The following is a 27,217-nucleotide window of genomic DNA, read 5'->3' on the forward strand; positions in this document are numbered from 1 at the left end:
CTCCTTGCAAAAGCATTTTGCCAACCTCTATTATCTCTGCAGGAAGAGCAACTTTAAATTGATAAAGCCTTTTCACTGATTTTCCAACCCGAAGAAATTGTCGTACCCTCGTATTTCCATCAAACTTCCACGCTGCAAACTAGTTTGGCCGTACTTAACCATGATGTCAAAGTGACATTTCCAGCTTCATTCCCTAACTTTTATAAACAAGAAACTCTGTTGGACTTTTCTTAATGACTTAAGTGACCCCTTTCAAGAAATTGATCAATCAAATTCCTAGATCCTCTGTTCATCCATTCAACATTTTTGCTACATTTCTCTGATCCTCAGAGTAAGATACCGCCCTGATCCTGCTTCCTAACATTGCTTCTGATTTCCAGAAGTAATATGGGTGTGCCACAGTTTTGCTTCTAGATTAAGATGGAGGTGGGGGTGTGTGCCTAATGGAGCCGCAGGAAAGGTGTTTTGCTTTTAACTGGATATCTGGCTGGAGTGGGGAGGGAATTGGATGTTTGTGCCGGTAGTCTGCTACTTTATGCACAGGCACATGGTGACGCATTCGCCTCCGAATTCACAATTCGTAAAATAATACTGTCAGTTCTTTTCCCCTCAGTGTGAGCCAGAGTGGCAACCATTTCTTTGGACATTTTATGGCTAAAGTTATTGTAAAGGGGGAAGATTTTGTGTAGCTGAAAGGGGAAAATAGTCGATTGAGAAGAACGCAGTGGAGTAGAGTTGCTAGTGGTTCGGCCAATCTTCCATTGTTAGTTTGTCAAAAGCCCCATTCATATTGACACCATTTCTTCATGGCCTCCAGCCAGCAGTCTTTCGAGATGTTACAGAAAATGATTAGGAGAACCTCCACTGAAATAGCTAGCAAAGAAAAATTAGCAAGCATTCAAGGTGGACACCACGATTGAAGCGCTTGTTAAAAATACAAAGTTTTTCTTGAAATATATGAGTGGGATTTTACAGCCTCACTGGTCCCGAAACCGTAAAATCCCGCCCGAGGTCAACGGACATTTCCATGTTCCGCCCCTTGCTCGCTCCAATTCCTGCGGTGGACAGGGCAGTAAAATTTTGGCCTAAGTATCAATTCTGTCATTATGTACACTGGAGATTTCTGAGCATGACCCTGCTCCTTGATAGGAAGATATCTTTCGAGGTCAATGATGGTTTAGATGTACTGGTTAAAATCGGGTCAGTGATCAAGTAGGGGCATGTTTTGATTGATAAAAAGAACTGATCCTGTTTTCCAGAGCTGTAGTCCTCCTGTGAAATGTATAATATAGCAAGGAGATTGACGGCCTGTACATCAGCTGTAGTCTGCAGAGGTCCATGACTCTTTCAGAAACAGCCTTTAAGAGGAAGAGTATGGCTCCTTTTAAGAATCTCACTGTTGGTAGATAATTGCAACAGGCTTTTCCCAGGCAATGAGACATAAAAAGGTGAGGTTCAAGAGAAGCAAGAAGATAAATTAGGAGTTGGAGAGTTTTCTTGGATCATTGTTTATAGGAGAAAGGAGGATCCAAGGTAATGGGAGAGAAATCTGTTTGTGTAGTGTGGCCTCTAATGGCGCTAGGCAGACTATGTCAATTTCCCTGGGATGCAGACAGAAATATCAATGAAGGCAGCCATGGTGCTGTCTGCCCCACAGAATTGACATGGTCACTATGGAAACACATTTCTCCCCAGTACAGACAGTAACAATATCTACATGAATACTCATAGCATAAGGCCATAAGACATAGGAGCAGAATTAGACCACTCTGCCCATCGAGTCTACTCCGCCATTCAATCATGTGATATTTTTCTCATCCCCATTCTCCTGCCTTTTCCCCATAACCCCTGGTCCCTTATTAATCAAGAACCTATCTATCTCAAAGACACTCAATGACCTGGCCTCCACAGCCTTCTGCGGCAAAGAGTTCCACAGATTCACCACTCTCTTGCTGAAGAAATTCCTCCTCATCTTTGTTTTAAAGGATCATCCCTTTAGCCTGATGTTGCGCCCTCTGGTTCTAGTTTTTTTCTACTAGTGGAAACATCCTTTCCACGTCCACTCTATCCAGGCCTCGCAGTATCCTGTAAGTTTCAATAAGCTCCCCCCTCATCCTTCTAAACTCCCAACAAGTACAGACCCAGAGTCCTCAACCATTCCTCATGACAGGGTGGCATCCATCATAGCCCAGGTATCACTTTGCTACAAATTCAAAATAATTTTTTAAAAAGTAAAGGAAGGCAGACACTTCATCCTGGATGAAATTCACAAGCAGTTTGGGTGAGATTATTCTCCTTGGATTTCAGCATAGTTCAGGAGTATATAACAGACATGATTTATTTTTCCTTTGGCCACCTAATTTACATTAGTGCATTTTTTTTACACCCATTTAAAATCATAGAATCGCTACAATGCAGAAGGAGGCCATTTGGCCCATCGGGCCTGCATCGACAACAATCCCACCCAGGCCCTATCCCCATAACCCCACACTTTTACCCTACTAGTCCCCCTGACACTAAGGGACAATTTAGTATGGCCAATTTAGCATGGCCAATCAACCTAACCCGCACATCTTTGGAGTGTGAGAGGAAATGGAGCAACTGGAGGAAGCCCACGCAGACACGGGGAGAATGTACAAACTCCACGCTGACAGTGACCTGAGGCCGGAATTGAACCCGAGTCCCTGGTGCTGTGAGGCAGCTTTGTTAAACACTCTGCCCCCCAGAGTTATGGGAGTGGCAGGGCCTTTGGTTCATCATCTCATCCAAACAGAAATAACCTTTGATAGCGCAGCACTGGACTGAGACTTGATCGCACGAATTACTGACCCAGAGGTAGAGGTGAGTGTGCCACTACTGAACCACAGAGAAAGTGCCAATAACACATGACAAAAGTGGACGATCCAGGAAGCTATGTCTCAAAACAAAGTTTTGACCGATGAAAAACCTGTTAGATAATTGTCATGGTGGCTCCACTTCATTATATAGCTTACAAATTAACATGTGTTCAATTCCTGAACTTTGCTTGTCGGTACTGTTGTTTTGTTCACTTCAAGTGAAACCTGAGTTCTATAGACCGAAGGTGTGTTTTTAAATGGAGAGGGAGTTTCTTTAGTTCCTGTGACTGACCCTGGTTATCAGCCCCGGATGCTGAGTGTTTTTTGCTCACTCTCTGTTCATGAAGATACCACATCCTTCCTACTTACTGTACCTGAGTGTTTGCTGAGCCAGCTGTTGTAGACTGCTTGCCAAAAAAGGCTTAGTCATCCCCGGAATCAAAGTGGCAGTGTTCCGCTTTCCGGATATCAGCTGAGCCCATGAGCCATCTAATAATGCAGATAGCTTAGATTCAGAGTGACCGGCTGATTTTGTTTGTTGAAGAAGGCGGGCTTTAGCTGCAGAGAGAGTAGCTGGAGAGAAATGAGGATGTGTCCTGGAGCTGCTAAGCTATTTATTTTGGAGTTTTACAATGTAACTCAACATCACATGATATATTGTAAACACCATTCCTCTTCAAGAAGGCTGGGAGCTGTGAGCCTTTTGCTTGAAGAGGCAGTACTTGATGAATCACACCAGTGGCTTGGCAGATCAGTCCTCCATACTTTGTGCAGCTCAGAACAGCTTTTCCTGAGTTGACGGAACAGTGGGAAGGAAAACCAGTGCAGGCATTCTCCTTTTTACAGCTTAACTTTCTTTTTAACGTTTGAAATGATCTGTAGTAGTTTACACTGCAACAGCATGTGCACATACATTAAAAAAACCTGATGACACAACTCTTTTCCAGTTCACATGGAGAACGTGATGTATTAAATGTTGGATTAGAAGTCGTGAGCAGTAAATAACAGGGCTAAGATTCAGTTGTGCAACTCCTGTGACATCTGAACAGTGAGATTTAATTACTCTCTTAAATCACTGACCATTGTTTGTCCTTTCATAGAATCATAGTCACAGAGCCATTTACAGTACAGAAGGAGGCCATTTGATCCATTGAATCATAGAATCCCTACAGTGCAGAAGGAGGCCATTCGGCCCATCGAGCTTGCAGTGACAACGATCCCACCAGGCACTATTCCTGTAACCCCACCTATTACCCTGCTAATCCCCCTGACACTAAGGGGGGGGGGGGGGTTGCAATTTATGGGGGCACTGAGGGCCAATAAACCTAACCCGCACATCTTTGGAATGTGGGAGGAAACCAGAGCACCCGGAGGAAACCCACGCAGACACGGGGAGAACATGCAGACTCCACACAGACAGTCAGCCAAGGCTGGAATTGAACCCAGGTCCCTGGCGCTGTGAGGCAGCAGTGCTAGCCATGTGTCCTGAATCGTGCTGAATCCAGGCTGACTCCCTGCAGAGCAATCCTGTCAGTCCCACTTCTCAGCTTAGGTTTAAAATTTAAAGTTTATTTATTACAAGTAGGCTTACATTAACACTGCAATGACATTACTGTGAAAATCCCCCAGTCACCACACTCCGGTGCCTGTTCAGGTACACTGTGGGAAAATTTAGCATGGCCAATGCACCTAATTAGCACGTCTTTTGACTATGGGAGGAAACCAGAGCACCCAAAGGAAACCGATGCAAACACGGGGGAGAATGTGCAGAGTCCACACAGACAGTAACCCAGGCCAGGAATCGAACCCGGGTCCCTGGTGCAGTGAGGCAGCAGTGCTAACCACTGTGCCGCCCAGGCTTAGTGACCGTAAGCCTGCAAGTTTATTTCCTTCAAGTGCCCATTCAGTTTTTTTTTTAATCATTGATTGCCTCTGCATCCTCAAGGCCAGTGTGTTTCGAGCCTTTAACATTCGCTATTCTAAAATGTTCTTCCTTATGTTCCCCCTGTGTCTCTTGCTTAAAATCGTATCAGCTAATGGGGAGAGTTTTTCCTTATCTACCTTATCTAAGCCTGTCATAATCTTATACATCTCTATCAAACCTCCGCTCAATCTCCTCTGCTCCAAAGAGAACAGCCTTTCCAACCTAACCTGCTAAATAAAACCTCCCATTGCTGTAGCTATTCTGGTAAATCTCCTCTGCACCCTCCCAAGGACCTTCACATCTTTTCTAAAGCGCAGTGATCAGAACTGCATGCAATACCCCAGTTAGGACCTACCCAGAGCTTTGTATAGATTCAGCATAACTTTCTTGCATTTGCCCTCAGTGCCTCTATTTATGAAGCCCAAGATCCCGTATATTTTTCTAACCACTCTCACGATATAGGCTGTAGTTTATTTACATACCAGTAGGAAAGGTAATTAATATGGCTTAGTGGATAAACTCTGTATGGGACAGAGAACAAGATGTAGGTGACAAGATAAACAATAGCAATGTGGCTTATGACTGCAACTGAAGACTGTTAACTTTTTCATAAAGATGAACTACAAACTATCGTATCACTCTCTAACTCTGAGCTGATTGAGTGGAAAATACTGTTTATTTACCCATCCCTCCACAACTCTGGTCCGGTTTATCCCTCACCACGGCTATACACAGGCTGTGATAGGTTGGTCCACCAACAATATTTGATAATGGTAGAATCCTACAGTGCAGAAGGAGGTCATTTGGCCCATTGAGTCTGCACCGACCACAGTCCCACCCAGGCACTATCCCCATAACCCCATGCATTTACCCTAGCTAGTTGCCCTGACGCTAAGGGGCAATTTATCATGGACAATCAACCTAAACTGCACATCTTTGGACTGTGGGAGGAAACTGGAGCATGTGGAGGAAACCCACGCAGACACGGGGAGAAAGTGCAAACTCCACACGGACAATGACCTAAACCGGGAATTATACCCGGGTCCCTAGTGCTGAGAGTCAGCAATGCTAACGCAATGCCGAATTCCCACATATTCACATCAATTTCTTGTACCAAATTCACCATGTAACTACTGAATATGAAATCAATGACCTTGTTCACTGTGAGCTTTGCTTGGCGGCTTTTCTGACATTAAATTAGAGCGTTTTTGTTTTCAGTGAAGTGATTGCAGCAAGCATGGTACCTAGAGGTCACACTTGTGTTCCCTCCCTGGCCTTTCCCTTTCTTATTTATGTAGTTTCTCCAGGCAAGGCCTCTGCATTCCTCCAATTTTGGCCTCTTGTGCACCCCCTACTTCTTTCGCTCCACTATTGGCGGCAAGATGTACCTAGGCTCTCAGCTTCTCTCACTCCACCTCTCTTTAAGATTCTTCTTAAAACTTGAGTAGGGGGTTTTAGTTCAGACAGGCAGCATGGTCGGTGCAGGATTGGAGGGCCGAAGGGCCTGTTCCTGTGCTGTAATTTTCTTTGTTCTTTTGGTCACATCTCTTGAAGGTATCATCTTTACATTCTTGTGAAGCATCTTGGGATCTTTTCCAACAATAAAAGCTCGATACAAATGCCAATTGCTGTTGCATAGGCTAGCTACATACTGAACCATCGCTTTGGGTGCAAACAGAAGTAAAGGGTCATAGAAATCATAGAAACCCTACAGTGCAGAAGGAGGCCATTCGGCCCATCTAGCCTGCACCGACCACAATCCCACCCAGGCCCTACCCCCACATATTTTACCCGCTAATCCCTCTAACCTACGCATCCCAGGACTCTAAGGGGCAATTTTTTTTAACCTGGCCAATCAACCTAACCCGCACATCTTTGGACTGTGGGAGGAAACCGGAACACCTGGAGGAAACCCACGCAGACACGAGGAGAATGTGCAAACTCCACACAGACAGTGACCCGAGCCGGGAATCGAACCCTGAAGCTGTGAAGCAGCAGTGCTTACCACTGTGCTACCGTGCCGCCCTACTGTGAGGGGAGAAAAACAAGTGGGAATAGTAACAAAAAGCTTCCTTCATTCTAATTCTCTTTCAGAAAATGAGGAAGTTTAAAGCTACAGTTCTGGGTGGTACACACAGGTTTGATTTATTTTAAGCTTTGTTTGGCTCCTTACCCAGGCTCTTAATGGTACAGCTGTACTATTTTCTGCAAGTCTATTTTATGCAGAGTGAGGTGGATGCTGTCTGTTATGCCCTGTTGCACATAACAGGAATCCATGGACACTAAACGTTGTTGGTTGCTGACAAAGTTATATTTGAGTTATTTATATTTTACTACCCCGGACTTCTTCCTGCTGTACTATCCTTTTGAAATATTTTGAATCTTCACTCCCGGGATTTGTGGGGCTGCAGATTCGGAGGTGGATGGAGTTATAGATGAGGAACCAGGAAACACAGTTAAAAACTGTGGGCTCCTTTATAAATTCTCTCTCCAGGTTTGCTGCCCAGTCGACAGCTTGATTGACAAGAACTCAAGGGCAGGGAGCTGACAGCAGAAAGACACAACGGAGGAGCAGGAAGGGAGAGATTGACATTGCAGAAGGAAGAGTGAGGGTATAGTGGGTGCAGAGATCACAGGAGGTAGTCACAGGAGGTGAATTTGCAGTCTTTGGAGTGAGAGTGTTGTGAATGGGGGGGAAGGTGGGTGTGGTGTTTTCAGATAAGCTTGATGAGCTTGGAGGAAATACTTCTACTGCTCCTGACCCACAAGCAGTGCTCCCTCCATCCTCACTCCTTTTTACTGTCACCTTTCCCGAGTAGGAAGTCTCACAACACCAGGTTAAAGTCCAACAGGTTTATTTGGTAGCAAAAGCCACTAGCTTTCGGAGCGCTGCTCCTTCATCAGGTAAGTGGGAGTTCTGTTCCCAAACAGGGCATATAAAGACACAAACTCAATTTACAAAATAATGGTTGGAATGTGAGTCTTTACAGGTAATCAAGTCTTAAAGGTACAGACAATGTGAGTGGAGAGAGGGTTAAGCACAGGTTAAAGAGATGTGTATTGTCTCCAGCCAGGACAGTTAGTGAGATTTTGCAAACTCAGGCAAGTCGTGGGGGTTACAGATAGTGTGACATGAACCCAAGATCCCAGTTGAGGCTGTCCTCATGTGTGCGGAACTTGGCTATCAGTCTCTGCTCAGCAACTCTGCGCTGTCGTGTGTCGTGAAGGCCGCCTTGGAGAGCGCTTACCCGAAGATCAGAGGCCGAATGCCCGTGACCGCTGAAGTGTTCCCCAACAGGAAGAGAACACTCTTGCTTGGTGATTGTTGAGCGGTGTTCATTCATCCGTTGTCGCAGCGTCTGCATGGTCTCCCCAATGTACCATGCCTCGGGCCATCCTTTCCTGCAGCGTATCAGGTAGACAACGTTAGCCGAGTTGCAAGAGTAGGTACCGTGTACCTGGTAGATGGTGTTCTCATGTGAGATGATGGCATCCGTGTCGATGATCCGGCACGTCTTGCAGAGGTTGCTGTGGCAGGGTTGTGTGGTGTCATGGTCACTGTTCTCCTGAAGGCTGGATAGTTTGCTGTGGACAATAGTCTGATCGAAGTTGTGCGGTTGTTTGAAGGCAAGAAGTGAAGGTGTGGGGATAGCCTCGGCGAGATGTTCGTCTTCATCAATGACATGTTGAAGGCTCCGGAGAAGATGTCGTAGCTTCTCCGCTCCGGGGAAGTACTGGACGACGAAGAGTACTCTACCTCATGGCTACCGTCGACACTGCATCTCCACATCACACCTTTCCCGAGCCCAGGGGGAACCTATCTGACATGAGCAATGGATAAAAAAGGGTCATTGGTCACCCAACCTTCATCCCATTTTGATTAAAGTTGGAAGTAGATGAGTACGAGGCAGTTTGCAGTTCAGGTTTGAAATTTTACCTTTTCATCTGATGCAAATCCACCAATTTTTGGGAGTTAAAATTCCACCCATGTTGATTGAAGGCCCCTGCACCGTAACCAAATGACCAGCCTTTATATGGGATGCAAGCAGCAAAGAGCTTCTTCATTATTACAGTCAAGCCAATACAAATCTCTCTCAACATTCACACACAGTCTCCAGTAGAAATCACTGCTGCAGCCAGGAGATACATTTTTAGCCCTTCTCACGATCAACCATGCCCCCAAAACAGTGGACAATGGTCTCCTGCCCATTGTGATTGTCACTATGGTTGCAGCAATGTTAACTGGAGCAGCAATTAGGAGGTAGCATAATTAATGTGGAAATCAGTGTTCTGTCAAACCAATAGGAGCCTGATTGGCATTTTTACACTGAGCTGAGCGAAGGATGCAATGTACAATCAGAGGCAATCCAACCGAAGAGTACCTAAAAGCTGAGTTCCTTTTCAAATTTGTGCAACGGGATTGGGGAGGGGTGAGAACGGGAAGGTTGGGGGTGGAGGCGGGGAAGGGGGTGAGAGCAAGGAAGCGGGGAGGGGTTGAGGCGGGGGGGAGGGTTGAGAGCAGAGAAGTGGAGAGGTTGGGGGTTGAGGTGGGGAGGGGGGTAGACACTGAGTGGTCCTCCTGGCTGCACAAACTAAGCCTAGCCACTGTCACTCCCCCCACCTCCCCATGGATCAATGCCCCACACCTGGAAAGCTGTCTACCTTCCAGCCCAGAGGCCAACCAGTCTGTCTGACACTGTGGCGGGCTATCGCCAGGAGTTATCCTGAAGTGCACGCACCCCAGCCATTGACCTGATCCCAATAAACAGGGCTGGCTGGTGGGCTGACTGGACAGCTGGATACCCATCTGAAGCAAATTCCATCCCAGGAGTCAGAATCCCTGGCTGATTTTTGTTTTCTCCCTCTGGTTCCTCCGTCAAACCCCAGTGGAACTTGTGCAACCTTCCCATTTGAGTCCAACTAATTCAATACTGACCGGGTATCACTTGTGTAGAAGAATGTAGAAACTACCATGTTAACTGTCGAGAAGTTTTTCTTTTGTACTTCATGTTCACTGTGCGATTTTAACATATCTCTGAACTGTCTCTCAGTTGAAATGCTGCTCACTGTAGTAGAGTTGCTGCTGTTCTGCATATACTGCAGTTTGGGGTCAGTCACCACTAGCTAACAACTGGCAGTGCTGTTTGAAGTCCAGCCAAAGCAACAACGAGTTGTTCCTTTCATTGGCTGAAGCAGTTACTGTGGCCGCTTTGTCTGTGTGCTTTGGAGAGGCTCAGTTTCCATTTGGGCTTCAGTGCTTTTATGAAGAATTTTTTTGGGTTTCTTCTGTTGACCAGCATGTGAAGCTTTTGAATTGCTAGGAAGTAAGTAGCTCAATAGCAAGCAAGTGGCAACTCTTATACAGTTTGAAAAGAGAGACAATCTCACATAGAAATTTAAACTTCAAGTATTTTTGCTCCAGTTTGAAATTAATTGCAAAGAAATCTTGTCAGGGATAGCAAAAGCTATGATGTGAAAACAACCAAGTTTGACTGACAGTAAATATGGCCTTGTCTCTTACTGCTGTGTTTCTGAGAGGCAGGGATGAAATAAAGAAAACTATTTCCGTATTGGCCAATGTGATCTTCTAGATTTTGTTGGTGTAGTTAAGCTAATAGCTACATACAAAGGAGTTACTGTAATCCAATGGAAGGCTTCACAAGCCAGTATTAACGTCAAGATTGTGATTAACCAATAAACGTGAAGGTGAGTTCAGGCTTCTGCTGTTATCTCAAATTTTAACATCATTATAATCTTACGTTCTTTTAAATTGGCCAGTTTCTTATCAGTGTGCATTTTGCTGAGCATGGTTGGAAAATTACCTGTTTTAAATAAATCAATAGTGATGATGCAGGTTTGCCAGAGCACCATTAACAGAAAGGCATAAGTAAGGAGGCAATACTAAATTAATTCAACATAAAATCTAATGTGACTGAAATAAATATTTTATTTAAATCTGTATTGGTCTCTTTATATAAGAAAGCATATAAATGTATTTGAGCAGTTCAGAGGTTTACTAGACTAATGCGGGTGGCACGGCGGCATAGTGGTTAGCACTGCTGCCTCACAGCGCCAGGGACCCGGGTTCAATTCTGACTTCGGGTCACTGTATGTGGGGAGTTCGCACATTCTCCCCGTGTGTGCGTGGGTTTCCTCTGGGTGCTCCAGTTTCCTCCCACAGTCCAAAGATTGGGTTAGGTTGATTGGCCATGCTAAATTGACCCTTAGTGTCAGGGAGATTAGCAGGGTAAATATGAGGGTTTACGGGAATAGGGCCTGGGTAGGATTGTGTTCAGTGCAGACTCGATGGGCCAAATAACCACCTCCTGCATTGTAGGAATTCTATGATTCTAATACCTGGAATGGCAGATTGTCTTATGAGGGAAGGTTGGACAAGTAAGGCTTGTGTCTGCTGGAGTTTAAAAGGGTAAGAGGTGACTTGATTGAAACAAATAGGATCCTGAGGTGGTCTTGATAGAGTGGATGTGGAAAGGATGTTTCCTCTTATGGGAGAATTTAGAACTGGGGGTCACTATTAGGATTTCCAATTCAAGACAGAGATGAGGAGCAATGTTTTTTCTCAAAGTTGTGAGTCTTTGGTATTCTCTCACAAGGTGGTGGAAGCAGAGTCTTTGAATATTTTTAAGGCTGAGGTAGATAGATTCTTGAAAGCGAAGGGGTGACAGGTTATTGGGGGTAGGTGAGGAATGTGGAATTGAGGTTACAGTCGGATCAGCCATGATCTTATTGAATGACGGAGCAGGCTCAAGGAGCCAAGTGGCCTACTCCTGCTCCTAATTCATATGTTCGTATGTTCCGTCTGCCCCCTTCTTGACCTGTCTGCAGCCTTAGACAAGGTTGACAGCACCACTTTCCAGCTGGGTGGGACTGCTTTCACCTGGTTTGGACTGCTTTCACCTGGTTTCATTTACATCAATCTTATCATATAATTTGCGATGGCTTCTCTTCTCACTCCTGCAGCTGTACCTCTGGTGTTCTTCTAAGGATCAGTTCTCCATTCTAATTTTTCATCCATATGCTGCCCCTTGGCAACATATTCCACATGTATGCTCACAACACCCAGCTCCATTCACCACCACCTCTCTCAACTCCTTCACTATCAAATTATCAGAAAACTTATCCGAAATCCAGTACTGGAAGAGCAGAAAGGACCTCCAGTTAAATATTGGGAAGACTGAAGCCTTTATTTTCAGTCCCTAGTTCTAATCTTCATTCCCAAGCTACTGGTTCCATGCACACTCTACAATACTTTACTCCTTTAAGCCACTCCTTAACACCTACCTATTTGACCAGCCTTTTGGCTATCTGATCAAATATCTCCTTAATGTAGCTCAGTGTCATATTTTGTTTTTTAATGCTCCTGTGAAGTGCCATGAGATGTTTTATCACTTTAATGGTGTGAAATTGTTGTTGTTCTTTCCCACTCAGTTAACCTGTTTATATCCCTCTGCAGACTCTTTAATGGTGAGTGGCAGAGGGTGGGACTTCCAGCCACGCTTGGAAGGAGGTCCCGCCTTGTCATCGCTCTCCAACCCCTCCGGGCACAGCGCTGCAGTGGCCAGAAGAGGTACTGCTGTGCTCTGCCTGGAACTAAGTCCCTGGGCTGTTCCCAAGGTAAGTGCCGGGGGCCCTGGGAGGCAGATAATCCCCTCAATTGATTCATTAACTGTCAACAGGTGCTGCCAATCCGTGCCTGTGCCCACCGACTGTAATATCACGCGAGTGCGGGATGACATCAGGATGCGTGCCCAATGCCATTGCGTGCCATTTCATGTACTTCAATGTTGGGTACCTGCCCAGGACACACAATTCTGTCCTTTGTGTCCTTCTCACAGCTCACTTGCCCACCTGGTGGTGTATCGTCAGCAAACCTGGATACATTGCAGTCATCCCTTTGCAAGTGATTAATATAGATTGTAAATCGCTGAGCAGCACTGATTCTTGCAGCTGCCCAATAATAACAGCCCGCCAACTTGAAAATGACTCCTATCTTACTATTTTGTTCTTCCGTTTTCCTTCTGTTACCAGTTTCTTGTTCTTCTGTTTTCTGCCCATTCACCAATCCTCTACCCATGCTAATGTATTGCCTCAAATCCCATGTGCCTTTATCTTTTGTGTGGCACCTTATTGAATACCCTTTGAAAATCCAAATGCCACATCCACAGCTTTTCTACACTGCTAGTTAAATCCTCACAGGAACTAATAGATTTTCTCTCTTCTTCCTTGAACAGTTAGGCCACGTTGCTATGCTCCAGTCCACAAGGTGACACCTTGGATCTGTGGAACTCTGGGAGATCACAAACAATGCTTTCACTATCTCTGCAATCATCTCTTTTGGATTCCCAGAGGCCATTAGTCCCACTAGTTTCTCGAATTCATTTTATCTGATATTGATTACTCTAAGTTCCCCACTCTTGGCTCCTCACTTTTTCTGATTTGTTTCTTGTGTCTTGTACTTTGAAGGCAGATACAAAATATTTGTTTAATGTCTCTACCAGTGCCTTATTGCCAGTTATAATTTCTCCTGCCTGAGCTATTCGGGATCCATGTTTAGCTTTGCTGCTTTCTTCCTTATTGAATGTTTGTAGAAGCTCTTACAATCGATTTTTATATTTCTTGCTAGTTTACACTCACATTCTATTTCCATCCTTATTATGAAAGTAGTGGCTTGGTGGTATTGTCAGAGACCCGGGTAATGCTCTGGGGACCTGGGTTCAAATCCAACGAGGCAGATGGTGAAATTTGAATTTAATTTTAAATAAAGGAAATCTGGAATTAAAAGTCTAATGTTAGCCATGAAGCCATTGTCGTAAAAACCCAACTAGTTCACTAATGTTCTTTAGGGAAGGAAATCTGCCTGGCCTACATGTGATTCCAGATCCACAGCAAACTGGTTGACTCTTAAATGGCCCCTCAAGGGGAATTAAAGATGGGCAATAAATGCTGGCCCAGCCAGTGATGTCCATATCCCATGAAGAATATATTCGAGCCCAGATGACACTTTGGCAACAGGTCATCTGGACTTGAAACATCAGCTCTTTTCTCTCCTTACAGATGCTGCCAGACCTGCTGAGATTTTCCAGCATTTTCTCTTTTGGTTTCAGATTCCAGCATCCACAGTAATTTGCTTTTATAAGAATATATACATATTTTTTCAACTTTTTGGTCATTTGTTTCAGCCACGGAAACTCTCTCAATCCCCAGGTTTGCTAGTCTTCTTGACGATGTTACATGCCATTTCTTTTAATCTAATATTATCCTTAACCTCTTTAATTTAATTTGGCTGAATCGCTTTTTCAGTCGACTTTTTTGTTTCTCAATGGAATCTATATTCATTGATAATAATGAAAACTTTAAAAAAATGTTTGTCAACTTACCTTTTAATCTGATTTCTCAATCTGGCTTTGCTCATTCGCCCCTCGTATCCAAGTAATTCCACTTACTTAAGTTTAATATTCTAGTTTTGTACTTAAGCATGCCGTTCTCAAACTCAATGTGAAATTCTGTCACATTCGATCACTTTCCAGCAGAAATTCCTGACAGAAAACCTCTTAGACATGACAAGATCCGTATGTGTTGTTGTAGAAATCTGCCTTGAACACATTCCATGAACTTGTTCTCCCAACTATTTTTGCCTATTTGATTTGTCCTGTCTATATAAAGATTAAAATCATCCATGATTATTACATTACCTTTGTTACAAGTCTGGTTATTTCTTGATTAATATCATCTCCAACAGTATAGCTTTTGTTCAGAGGCTATAGACTAGCACCAATGCTTTTTGCCCCTGTTGTATCTTATCTCCACCCCTACTGATTCTACTTTGGAGCCAAGATAGTTTCTTGCTATTGACCTTACAACATCCTTTATTATCAGGGCTACTGCTCCACATCACCACCATACCCCCCCCCCCCCCCCCCCCGCCCCCCACCCCCCCTCTCCACCACCACCACCACTCCTCCATTTTGTCTGCCTTTTTTAAACATCAATTAATATCTGTAATATTATCTTGGGCGGCACGATGGCACAGTAGTTAGCACTGCTACCTCACAACGCTAGGGACCTGGGTTCGATTCGCAGCTTGGGTCACTGCCTGTGTGGAGTCTGCACGTTCTCCCTGTATCTGCATGGGTTTCCTCTGGGTGTTCCAGTTTCTCCCACAGTGCAAAGGACGTGCTGGTTAGGGTCATTGGCTATGCTAAATTCTCCGCTAGTGTACCCGAACAGGTGCCGGAGTGTGGCAACTAGGGGATTTTCACAGTAACTTCATTGCAGATCTGATTTGATTTTATTCACTGGCCCATTATTGCTGTAAAACATTCTGTCACATTCTGCTTTACCCAAATCACCACTTTGCTCTATGGCCTTAGCTTTGCTCCTTGGTTTTATACATTTCCCTTCACCTAAAACCTCCATCCTGCCTTTTTAGGGTGGATGTTGGTATTTCCAACTGCGATCCAAAGCTGTGACCTCCAAATCTCAGTGTTTTTAAAGTGGAACACCCATTACTTAGCCCAGAAAGCAGTGAGGAAACTCCACCCACATTGAACTTGGGACACAATGAAAGGAGCAGTCAGTGCGGGCCTGACAAGCAGAAGAACCAAGCAGCTGGGTTGAGTTACTTTTTTATAAACATATTTAAGTATACTGAGCTGGGATACTGCCTCTTTTAAAGGAAATGCTTGACATCTGTATCCTTGTAAGCTATTTTTCCGAGGCAATTTTGCATTGAAAATGGAAATGAATGGATGATTAATGATCCAATTTGTGTATGATTGTTTCTGGAATTGTAACAGCAAGCACTACATGTGATAGTTCATGACAGGCATCATTCCAATTCTGACACCAAGCGACAAAACTAATGATGCATTGGTAGACCTTTAGGGCAAGTGGGTAGCATTCCAGTTCTCTAATTTCACATTTTTCTCCTTTACTTTCTCCCCTTAAAGTCCACAGGTGCCTGCTATCCTCCAGTACTTTATCAAATGTCCATAGTGGATCTGTGACGCCATATAGTGAGTGTTAGCAAGGTATTTAACCACGAAGGCAATCACAGAAGGGCTGAATGTTATGTATCTATGCGTGTGAATTTTCCAGAACGGTCACTAAGTATTGATCATGAATGGTAGCTTTCAATTTACTCCCTTTTCTGACTGAGTTAAGCTGCCACTCTTGCTAAGAGTAGCTAACTCAATGCCTTCAAATCTGGGATTTTTCTGATCTTTTTGCCTCAGGGCCAGGGTTCATACTTACCTCCCTGTGGGATTTTGATTCAGTTCTGTGAGTGCAACTGCATACTACCCTCTTACTGTCTGGCCATTCTTGTTAATAATATTCATCCATGCTCTCCAAGCTGTGGAGGAGGTTAGTTAGGAATTAGACCCGGTGAAAAACCGGGTCTAATTCCTTGAAGCCTCCTGTAGTTCCCCAGTGACATCGCTTCAGCGTGGCTGGGAGAATCTCTCATTGCCCAGAAATCTGACTCCTTTACCACCATTGGAAGAGGTTCTGATGACTCTGAACTATTGGAGACCTTGCCGATGTCAGCAAGGTGGATTAAAGCCTGAACCAGAAAATCCAACCTTATCCAAAATAAGGCACATGATCCTATACGGTGAATTCCAAGAACAGCCCTATCTCACTAAGAAAGCTGAACTTAGTGTTGAGGATGGGATCATTCTTTGAGGGTCCCGAGTAATTGTTCCACCACCGGGTTGAAGTCCAATATTAATGGAACTACATAATGGCCACCCAGGACGATCAAAAATGAAGATATTGGCTAGGAGTTGCGCCTGGTGGCCCGGTCTTGACTGACATCACAGACTTGGTGAAGTCTGCTGACCTGTATGAGGAAAATCCAAATACTCCCACCGTCAGCCTCCCTACATCCATGGAAGTGGCCTGGCAGGCCATGGGTGCATGTACATGTGGATTTTGCAGGCCCCTTTATGGGTTCCATGTTTTTAATCATGGTGGATGGACACTGCAAGTGGTAAGAGGTGCACCACATGGGCTCCACGACTTCTGAGGCATAATAAAGAATGTTGGTGATGGGAAATTGGCGTTTACCTGAATTACTACAGTTAGATTCTCTCTTGTTGGAGATGGCCGTTGTCTGGCATTTGTGGTACAAGTGTTACTTGCCACTTGTCAGCCCAAGCCTGAATATTGTTCTAGGTCTTGCTGCATTTGGACCTGGACTGCTTCAGTATCTGTAGAGTAACAAATGGTGCTGAACGTTGTGCAACATTCAGTGAAGATACCCACTTCTGACTTTATAATTGAGGATAGGCTATTGAAGAAATGGCTGAAGATGATGGGGCCTAGGACACTATTCTGAGGAATTCTGCACTGATGTTCTGGGACTGAAATGATTGACCTCCAACAATGACAACCATCTTCCTGTGTGCCTGGTATGACTCCAACCAGTTTTCCCCCTGAATCCCATTGACTCCAGTTTTGTCAAGGCTCCTTGATGCCACAATTAGTAAAATTCTGCCTTGATGTCAAGGGCACTCACTCTCCCCTCACACTCTTGAGTATGTAAAAATATGCAAATCATAAATATACATACAGCATTCCTGTAAAGGTGGAACACCTGTTGTTGCTGGGAGTTGATGTAATGGCCATTCACTTTGGGGCCTGGTTTTGGATCTGGCCTGGAATAATGGGATACAAGTCTCCTCTTTCTGTTGTCTGACAGCTTTTATTGGAGTTTCATTCCAGCTGTTGGCTCCTGTAGATCCACAATACAAGGACAATTCAGCACAGATTTAAAGTCAGTTGAAGGGGCTATAAAGATAGCTAGTGCAGAAAGTAGACATTAGTCCAAGTACAAATAGAGGGTGTTCTTTCCAAAATGTGAGTTAAGGTACACTGTTAGAGCAGGTCAGAAGGACTTTAACTTAAAGTTTTTAAAAGTTTATCTATTAATGTCACAAGTAGGCTTACATTAACACTGCAATGACGTTACTGTGAAAATCCCCTAGTTTCCACACTCCGGCACTTGTTCGGGTACACTGAGGGAGAATTTAGCATGGCCAAAGAACCTAACCCGCTCATCTTCATACTGTGTGAGGAAACCGGAGCACCCGGAGGAAACCACGCAGACACGGGATAAAGTGCAGACTCCGCACAGACAGTGACTCAAGCCGGGAATCGAACCCAGGCCCCTGGCGCTGTGAGGCAGCAGTGCTAACCACTGTACAGCCGTATACTTCATACTGAACCTGCATAGTTACTGATCTTTGAGTACTTGATCCTAATGCTGGGTAGCCGCATTGGAAAATCACTTTGGCACGCTCATCACTGTGATTCTCAAAAAGCCCAAATTCAATGAAGTCAACCCTCACTTTAGGGTTGAAGATGTTTAAAAAGTTAAAGCTTCTACTTTTGATTCTATGAGAAAATCGCCATGGAAATCAATGTCAGCTGTTGAATCTAGTACTTCAGCTTGTTTGGTCACATTCTTCTTAATTATCTTGTACACTTAGGCCTTGAAGAAAGGAGAAGATATCTCTAGTTTGACTGTATTCACAATGCGCAAATTTAATCTGTCCATTGGAGGGTTCTGGGATGTGGCCTGCGCTGTAGAATTGGAAGAGAAAGTGGAAGGGTGCAATCCCGCCACCTGCCTGGCTCACTCTGATTCTTGCCCAGTGGCCAGTTGAGAGCCTTATTCTCCTCTGCCCTCCTGCCCTCAGCAATGACGACACCTCACCCAATACCCCTGCACCCTCACTTCACAGTGGCCTGCCAGACTTGGGCCCTGGTAGGCCTGACTCACTTGTCTGCATGCTGGGGTCTCCTACAAGATGAGAGCTCCTGGCTGGGTGCTGCTTTCAAATTCCGCCCAATTTATACAATTGTATTTTAAAATTCTAGCAAAAGAAAAACTCACTGTTTTTCCAGAGGCTTCTTGTGGAAATATATCTTTTTGTCATTTTGACTTCCAGCACCACCAAGGCAGCCGATCCCTCAGATTCTATGTAAATCAGGAAACTGTAGGCGAAGCACGTGAAACAGATAATTGAAGACTGGAGAGCAAGCGTGGTGTGTTTAATGAACGTCAGGGTGTGTTGGTCTACTGGCACCATCTCACTCCTGTCCTATTTTCCCAGAGATGGAACGTGGGGTGGCACAGCCTGCAAGCAGCAGTGATAGCCGAGTAAGGGGTGAGTCAATGGCCACTATTTTTCGATGCTGAATTCCAGTTGGGATCGTGGGTTCTTCCTGGCATCAGGGACAGTCACGGGCATTTGGTCTCTGATCTTCAGGTGAGCGTTCTCCAAGGCAGCCTTCACGACACACGACAGCGCAGAGTCGCTGAGCAGAGACTGATAGCCAAGTTCTGCACACATGAGGACGGCCTCAACCGGGACCTTGGGTTTATGTCACACTATCTGTAACCGCCACGACTTGCCTGGGCTTGCAAAATCTCACTAACTGTCCTGTCTGGAGACAATACTTGTGCTTAACGCTCTCTCCACTCACATTGTCTGTACCTTTAAGACTTGATTACCTGCAAAGACTTGCATTCCAATCATTGTTTTGTAAATTGAGTTTGTGTCTTTGTGCCCTGTTTGTGAATAGAACTCCCGCTCATCTGATGAAGGAGCAGCGCTCCGAAAGCTAGTGGCTTTTGCTACCAAATAAACCTGTTGGACTTTAACTTGGTGTTGTGAGACTTCTTACTGTGTTTGCCCCAGTCCAACGCCGGCATCTCCACATCATCAGGGACTCGGCCAGCTGCCTGGGGGCTGTCGCCGGGCAGCAGACTTTGAGGCTAGCACTTCCTGTTAGGCTTTGGGGCTTTCCTGTCTGCTGTAGCTCTAGGCCACCCTGTGGAAGGGTTCCCCCTCCACAACTAAGGGCATTCTTTATTTAAAATTTTAAACATTAGGAGAGAGGACACTTGAGGCTCCCTCTCCTACCTGAAAAGGCAGCCTGCTGCTGCTTCTGAGTTGGAGAGCCTCCTATTGGCCCTCCAAGCTTTGAGTGCTCACCCACAGTCCTTGATTGGAGGGTGAACCTGACCTCTGGCCGCCAATTAGCCAATCTGGGGAAAATCCTTGCTGGATGACTGTTCCCACACAGTGCAGGGCTGTAACCCTATTGGACCCTGCTGTTGGGGTCCCAACTCAAAACCCCAAATCTTGACCCTAATATTGAATTATTTCTGAAACTTTTGCCAATAATGCCTGAGACAGTGTCAGTGCTTGGCTACCTTTGAGTGACCGAGCTTTCAAGCATTTCACCCGAGAATTTTCACACGCCTGTCACACCACTATTGAATTCTTTAAAGATTTTTCTGTTTGCTTTGCTTTTTGCTCGTTTCCTTATTTTTAATTTGCGTGTGTGATTCCCCCACTTTAGTCTTTCAGTTGTGGCTGTAGCTCAGCCTGGAGCTGCTCTTTTGCACTTCCTTAAAGCACAACCATTCAATCAGACAGAACACTTGTGAAACTCAGCACAGTGGCTGCTATTGCTTGGATCTCCACTGTCAAATGTCCCAAAGCGATTGAGATTTGGCAAATAGCCCCTCCTGTTGTTTGATGCCCAACGATGAGACTATGTTACTTGAATCATATTCAGTTGAGAGTTATGATGCAAGTAGTTAATATTTATTTATCAGCCACAACAACTTGCAATTTGCAATTGTATTTATTTATCCTGCCACGGCAAATGGTGGATTTTTAAAAAAAAATTTTAGTTTTTATTTATTAGTGTCACAAGTAGGCTTACATTAACTCTGCGATGAAGTTACTGTGAAAATCCCCTCGTCGCCACACTCTGGCACCTGTTCGGGTACACTGAGGGGCAATTTAGCGTGGCCAATGCACCTAACCAGCACATCTTTCAGACTGTGGGAGGAAACCGAAGCACCCGGAGGAAACCCATGCAGACACGGGGAGAACGTGCAGACTCTGCACAGTGACCCAAGCCGGGAATTGAATGCAGGTCTCTGGCGCTGTGAGCAGCAGTGCTAACCACTGTGCCCCTGGAATTTGAATGCAGTAAAAAGATAACTGGAATTAAGAATCTACTGATGACCATGAAACTATTGTCAATTGTCAGAAAAACCCATCTGGTTCACTAATGTAATTTTGGGAAGGAAATCTGCCGTCCTTACATGGTCTGGCCTACATGTGACTCCAGAGCCACAGCAATGTGGTTGACTCTCAACTGCCCTCTGAAATGGCCTAGCAAACCACTCAGTTCAAAGGCGACCAGGGATGGGCAATAAATGCTGGCCAGCCAGCGACGCCCATGTCCCACAAATGGAAGAAAAAAATTATACTGCACCTGCCCCATTTTTCTTTATCTTTTTAGCCTTTAAGTTCTCTCCACATATAACGTGGTGCCAAATCTGTGCTAATGCCACTCTTGAGCCAAGGGAGGATGCAAATAAGGTAGCATGTGTTGATTGACTCTTTTGCGCGCCTCTCCACCCCCTGCCATTCCCTGACCTATCCTGAGGTGCAACAGCTGAAGAAACACAGCGTGAACTTCACTGTCTGTCAAGAATTTGGGATTTTCTATAAGTATTTTCTCTGATTTGATGTCACTGGTCTGTCCTGTAAGCAAACCTCAAATTCTCAGTAAGCGCATAGATTGGAGCGCTTATTTTACTACAACAACTTGCATTTATATGGCACCTTAATGTAGTAAAATGGCACAAGGGGCTTTACAGGAGCAAAATCTGAAGTTGAGAAACAAATGGAATTAATTGAGCAAGGAATCTAAAGCTGGGTCATAGGTGTAGATCTTAAAGAGTGCCTTGAAGGAGGAGTGAGAGAAGCAGAATGCTTTAGGGAAGGAATTCTCCAGCTTGGAGTCCAGGCAAGCAAAGGAGTGCCAGTGTTGGAATGATGAAAATCAATGATGCTCAAGAGTCCAGAATTGGAGGAGTGTAGTGATCTTGGAGAGTTGTAGAGCTGAAGGAGGTTACAAGATGTGCTCATGTGTTAGGGTTCAGAAAATAGAAATCTTGTAGATACAAGTTGCTGAGATATGGTGTGCTGCCCATACGTTGTGTTTTTCTAATGACAAGTGATTTGAAAAGCATTCCATCAAAGATGGGCACAATTTCAAACCAGTCACTGGCTTGTTTTGTATAAAACACATGAATAGAAAATACATGGAGGGGGGGGGAGGGGGATTCTTTTTAGCGTAGTGGGCTGGGAGATTCAAGCAGCACCCAATTTGCGTGATCCGCGCTGGGTGTCCGGGCCTGAGCGTGCCTCCCAGTGCCGGATATCTGGCGCCGTCAGCTCCGCACCAGAAATCGGTACAGAGCTGCATAATGTATACAGCCGCTAATTTACATATCTTCTCCATGCCATTAGCGGGCCCGGGACTTAAGCCTCTGGGCCCGCTAGCATCTCTTCCCCCCCCCTTCCCCCCACCCTGGCTCTCTCACCAGGCGTGCTTCAAGGCCCCACCAGAGGATCGGGTCCCAGAGGGGCACATTGTCTTGGCAATGGCACCTGGGCAGTGCCAGCCTGAGCCTCCTGGCACTGCCCAAGGGGCAAAGTGCCAATGCCCAGGGGCACCTTGACACTATTGACTCTGCCCACTGGGCACCAGGTGGTGCCAAGGGAGTGGGGTATGGTTGGGGGGGATGCAACCTCGGGGTGGGGGGCTGTGATCAGTAAGGGGGGAAATCCCACTGCCATTCTGTAGTGGGGAAGGGAAGGAGGCCAATGATCGGGGCTGGCCATTGGGGTGGGGGGCATCAGCACTGCGGGATTGGGGGGGTTGGGATTGTCGGTGTTGGGGAGGGGGGAGATCAAGGTGGGCTGGGAGAGGGGGGCCCGGGCTGGGCCCGGGCATGTTTGCGGGGGGGGGGCCAGCGATTGGGCCATGGAGGGATGGAGGGCCAGTGGTGAGGGGCTCGCAGGGCTGGCCAGCAATCGGGAGGCCGGCAGTGAGGGACCACTGCGCATGCTCTGATCTCGGCGCCAACAGATCGATGCATGCGCAGTGACCCGCTCAGCGCTATGCTGCCGGCCTCGCCAGTGGGGATCAATCCCGCCCACTGATTTTCAATGGGATTTACACTGAGGGACTCTGCAGTGCACAGAGTGTGGGATTCCTTTTTAAAGTCCCACTGAAAAAACCAGCATGATTTACTCCAGTTTTTACACAAACTTGACACTTAGAATTTTTTTGGGACAATCCCCCCCCGCATTAACTTTCATAGTGAGAACTATACTACTAAGTTCTGAGAAAAATAATACAGATGCCATTGCTACTATCTTTTCAGGCACAAGTCCACTTTCTAACTAAGCTGTTGCTAAGCTAAAATAAGTAAAATATAGCGGATTCTGGCATCTGAAACCAGAAGAGAGAATACTGGAAAAACTCTGGCAGCATCTGTAGGGAGAGGAAACAGAGTTAATGGTTAGAGTCCGTTTAGCTCTTCCGTTCCAAAGCTAGCTTATTTAGACTTTCTGTTTGCTGCTTGCTATGGCACCGCTTACCCACCACATCCAAGAGAGACAATCCCTTCAGTCAATGATTCAACTTTCTACGCCATCAATTAAAGTCATCAGCCTGACTGAAATCTCTCTTCTTTAATGTGGGAGCATGCAGATCCCAAATGTCTGAGCCAGCCAAGCCCTTGACTAAACTGAAACGGCATCGAGGCTGTCAGAAGGAAACCATTACTCACAGGCACATGCTCGAGAGTGTGTACAATGGCTGTTTACTGATAACCACTTCAAATTCATCTGGTAATCCGACCGATATTTCTTAGGTAAAATCTGGAACAGAAAAAGTATAAGTTGAGAAATCAGGCAAAAACATCTAAAACCATGATGAATTCCCCTTTCAATGCTGGCTCCAGAACGGATGCAAGAGCAGGGTGAATTTATTGACTTTTGATGTGTTTGCACAGGTGCTTACATTAAAGATTTCTTACACACCGTTCAGAAAAATGCTAAGCCCAGGATTTTTTTTTCTCTCATACTTTTGTAAATCCTGCATCTAAGACCTTACTGAATGATGGAAATTATCTATTTGGGCCTGCATTTACATACTTCCAGTTACAGCGGTTTTATTTATACCTAAGGCGCTTTCATTGACAGGGAGGGGTTTTGCTGCGGTCAGAACTGGGTTGTTGTATAATGATTACACTGTATCCTGCATATGGGAAGCATCCATTTAACTGGAGCGTTTGTTGAGTTGCTCGTTTCCAATCAATGCTTCATGCATTGCTTGCCTAATGGCAGTGATTGGGATAGGAAACATTTGTGCTTCTCATGGCAGCAGCCTGTTCACATGCTTTCACCACTTGCGTCATCTTTATTTTTATTTCAGACATCTTTGTATTTTCCATTCCAGTTACCTTTTGAAATTTATTTTACTCTTGCCTCATTAGTCCTCTTGGGAAAAATTAAATTGGAAAATGTGACCATATTAACCTTTGGTTTGATTTATTATTGTCACCATGTATTGATACACAGTGAAAAGTATTTTCTTGCACAGTATACAAACAAAGCATACCGCTCATAGAGTACATAAGGAAGAAGGAAAGGAGTGGATGCAGAATGTAGTGTTACAGTCAGAGCTAGGGTGTAGAGAAAGATCAAGTTAATAAAAGGTAGACCCATTCAAAAGTCTGATGGCAGCAGGAAATAAGCTGTTCTTGAGTCGGTTGGTACGTGATCTCAGACTTTTGTTTCTTTTTCCCGATGGAAGAAGATGGAAGAGAGTATGTCCAGGGTATTTGGGATTCTTGATTATGCTGGCTGCTTTTCCGAGGCAGCGGGAAGTGTAGACGGATGGGAGGCTGATTGCGTGGTGGACTGGGCTATGTTCACAATCCTTTGTAGTTTCTTGTGGTCTTGGTCAGGATAGGAGCTGGTGCATCTGTAAAACTTGGTGAGAGTCGCAGCGGACATGCCAAATTTCCTTAGCTTCCTGAGAAAGTAGAGGCGTTGGTGGGCTTTCTTAACTATAGCGCCGGCATGGGGGGACCAGGACAGGTGGTTGGTGATCTAAACACCTAGAAACCTGAAGCTCTCGATCATTTCCACTTCATCCCCGTTGATGTAGACTGGGGCATGTCCTCCATTACGCTTCCTGAAGTCGATGACTTTTTCCTTCATTTTACTGACATCGCGGGAAAGATTATTGTCGTTGCACCATTTCACCAGATTCTCTATCTCTTTCCTTTACTCCTTCTCATCATTGTTGGAGATCCAACCCACGACAGTGGTGTCATCAGCAAACTTGAAAATGCAGTTGGAGCGGAATTTGGCCACACAGTCATAAGAAAGTGAACCCTTGCCATTACAAGAAGTTTACCTCTCCTGAAATGGATAATGGAGATTATTTTTGAAAACGTTCAAAGATAAACACATTTTCCTTTCAAACTTAATTTGATGTAAAAAGAGGATGTAGTAAATAAACATCTGGACATTTGCCGTACAAAAGACAAGATGTGGCTGGGTCTGCTCTGTTTTGCTTCAGTAAGTCAAGTATGACCCGTGAAGTACTGTACAAGATAGTATCTTGGAGCAACAAAGGAAATCACATTCTAATCACTGACCGCCATCCTGATTAAGTAAGCATGTGTGTATATTTTTCCATTGTGCTGCACTTTTTTATCTGCACCCTTGCATCGCCATGACTGGTACAAATACTCTGGGTGGTTTGAAAATCCTGTAACCACCAGAAGAGATAATAGTCCTGTGCGGCACTTAGCATTTGTAGAAAGACAGTATCAGATGCATGGGTTGGTGGTTGGGCGGGGGGGGGGGGGGGGGGGGGGGGGGGCGTTTGTTGTGCCTGTGGCACAACAAACGATTCCACCATCAGGAAGGTCCGGAAAATCCTGCCCCATATGTCCATGTTATATATGTGGGATCAAGTACTAGGTATTCTGACATTTATGTAAAAAACACTATGACAACTCATGCAGTTTATATAAGTTATGAATCATTTCTTGCTGCAAATCTCAGTCAAGGGTAAAGTTTCCTTTATACAAGGGAAGGATGGAAATCTGTTTGTTTGCAGATGCTAGGAGTACCTAGATATTTTGTTTGTCTATCAAAAGCTTTTATTGTCAGATCAATGCATTATATCATTTCTGCAGTAATTTGAACTATATCAGCTTGCTATTTTGGGTATGGTCTTCACAATGGGTGGAATCTTCTCACATTGAGGGTCCTGGTGATGGGACTGGAGTGGGTGTCACTTGTGCTCAGAGACAGAGTGGCTGGCCATGTGCAGTCAAGTGGCGGCAAGCCAATTAGATGTGCAGAGGTGAGGGCCAGTCATGCAGGAAGGATGGTCAGGAAGTCAATGGCTTCACCATTATCCCATGGGGTCAAAATTCCGTGTGTCATATTTAAACAGCATCCATAGAGTCACCCTCTCCTTGTCATCGAGCAATGTCAATCTAGCTATTTGTGAGGAATTTGTCATCACTGGATCTGTTGTGACTCCCCGCCCCGATGACTGTTGAATCTTGTCACCCCCTCCCTCCCCCATCACCCTTGGCCAACTAGCAATCACCCGAGCGCATCCCCCATCGCGTGGAGGAGCACAACGAGAGGTCATCAAGATAGTCACCCAGAAATCCAATCGAGAATTCAGAACCTTTTTACCTCCCCTCTCCCCCGGTAGAGTGGCGAAAATGTGGATCTCGCTATCACAGAGAGTGGTTGAATGAATAGTACAGATACATTTAACGGGAAGTTAGACAAGCATATGAGGGAGAAGAGAACAGATGATTACGATAGTACATACGGAAAAATAGGAGGAGGCTTGAGTGGAATAAAAAGACCAGAATGTACTGCTTGGAGCAAACACTCTCTTTCAGTGCCATATATTCCATGTCATCCTTGTCCTGATACTTTATACTCAATGAATTTTCTTTTGAGGTTCAATCGCTATTGTGCATTGTTCACTATTGTTCATATTTGCTATTGTTCATAGCAAATAATGTTCCAACAGCAAATCCATATGAATGACTGTTTAATATGATTCATTGAGATTGACTGAGGGAGCGCTGTTGGCTAGGAAACTGGGAGAACCCTTTGCTCCTCTTCAAACAATGTGATGGAATTTACCTGATCCATCTAGATCACCAGGGCAGGGTACCTCATTTAAATGGCAAAATACTGTGGATGCTGGAATCTGAAACAAAAACAGAAAATGCTGGAAAATCTCAGCAGATCTGATAGCATCTATGGAGAGAGAATAGAGCCAATGTTTCAAGTCTAGATGATCTTTCATCAGAGCTCTGGCAATGAAACATTACGTCCGTATCTGCCCACGTTACATGTTCAAGTTCGCAGATCTGGTTTGAGGTCTCACTGAGTCAGAGGTGAAAGTGCTACTTTGACTCAGTCAAGCTGATCCCCAATATTAGAACAGTCTTGCCGCTCAGCAGGAATCTATACGTTTGGTATCATAAGACCAT

At 45.0% G+C, this 27,217-nt stretch overlaps 1 protein-coding gene across 1 annotated transcript in view; it reads left to right on the top strand.

Moving 5' to 3' along the window:
- Positions 1 to 27,217, top strand: part of mtap (methylthioadenosine phosphorylase) — a 178,325-nt gene that overhangs the window by 144,326 nt on the left and 6,782 nt on the right. The window lies entirely within an intron of this gene.

The sequence above is a fragment of the Mustelus asterias genome, chromosome 6 (genome assembly GCF_964213995.1).
Source record: "Mustelus asterias chromosome 6, sMusAst1.hap1.1, whole genome shotgun sequence".
NCBI lineage: Eukaryota > Metazoa > Chordata > Chondrichthyes > Carcharhiniformes > Triakidae > Mustelus > Mustelus asterias.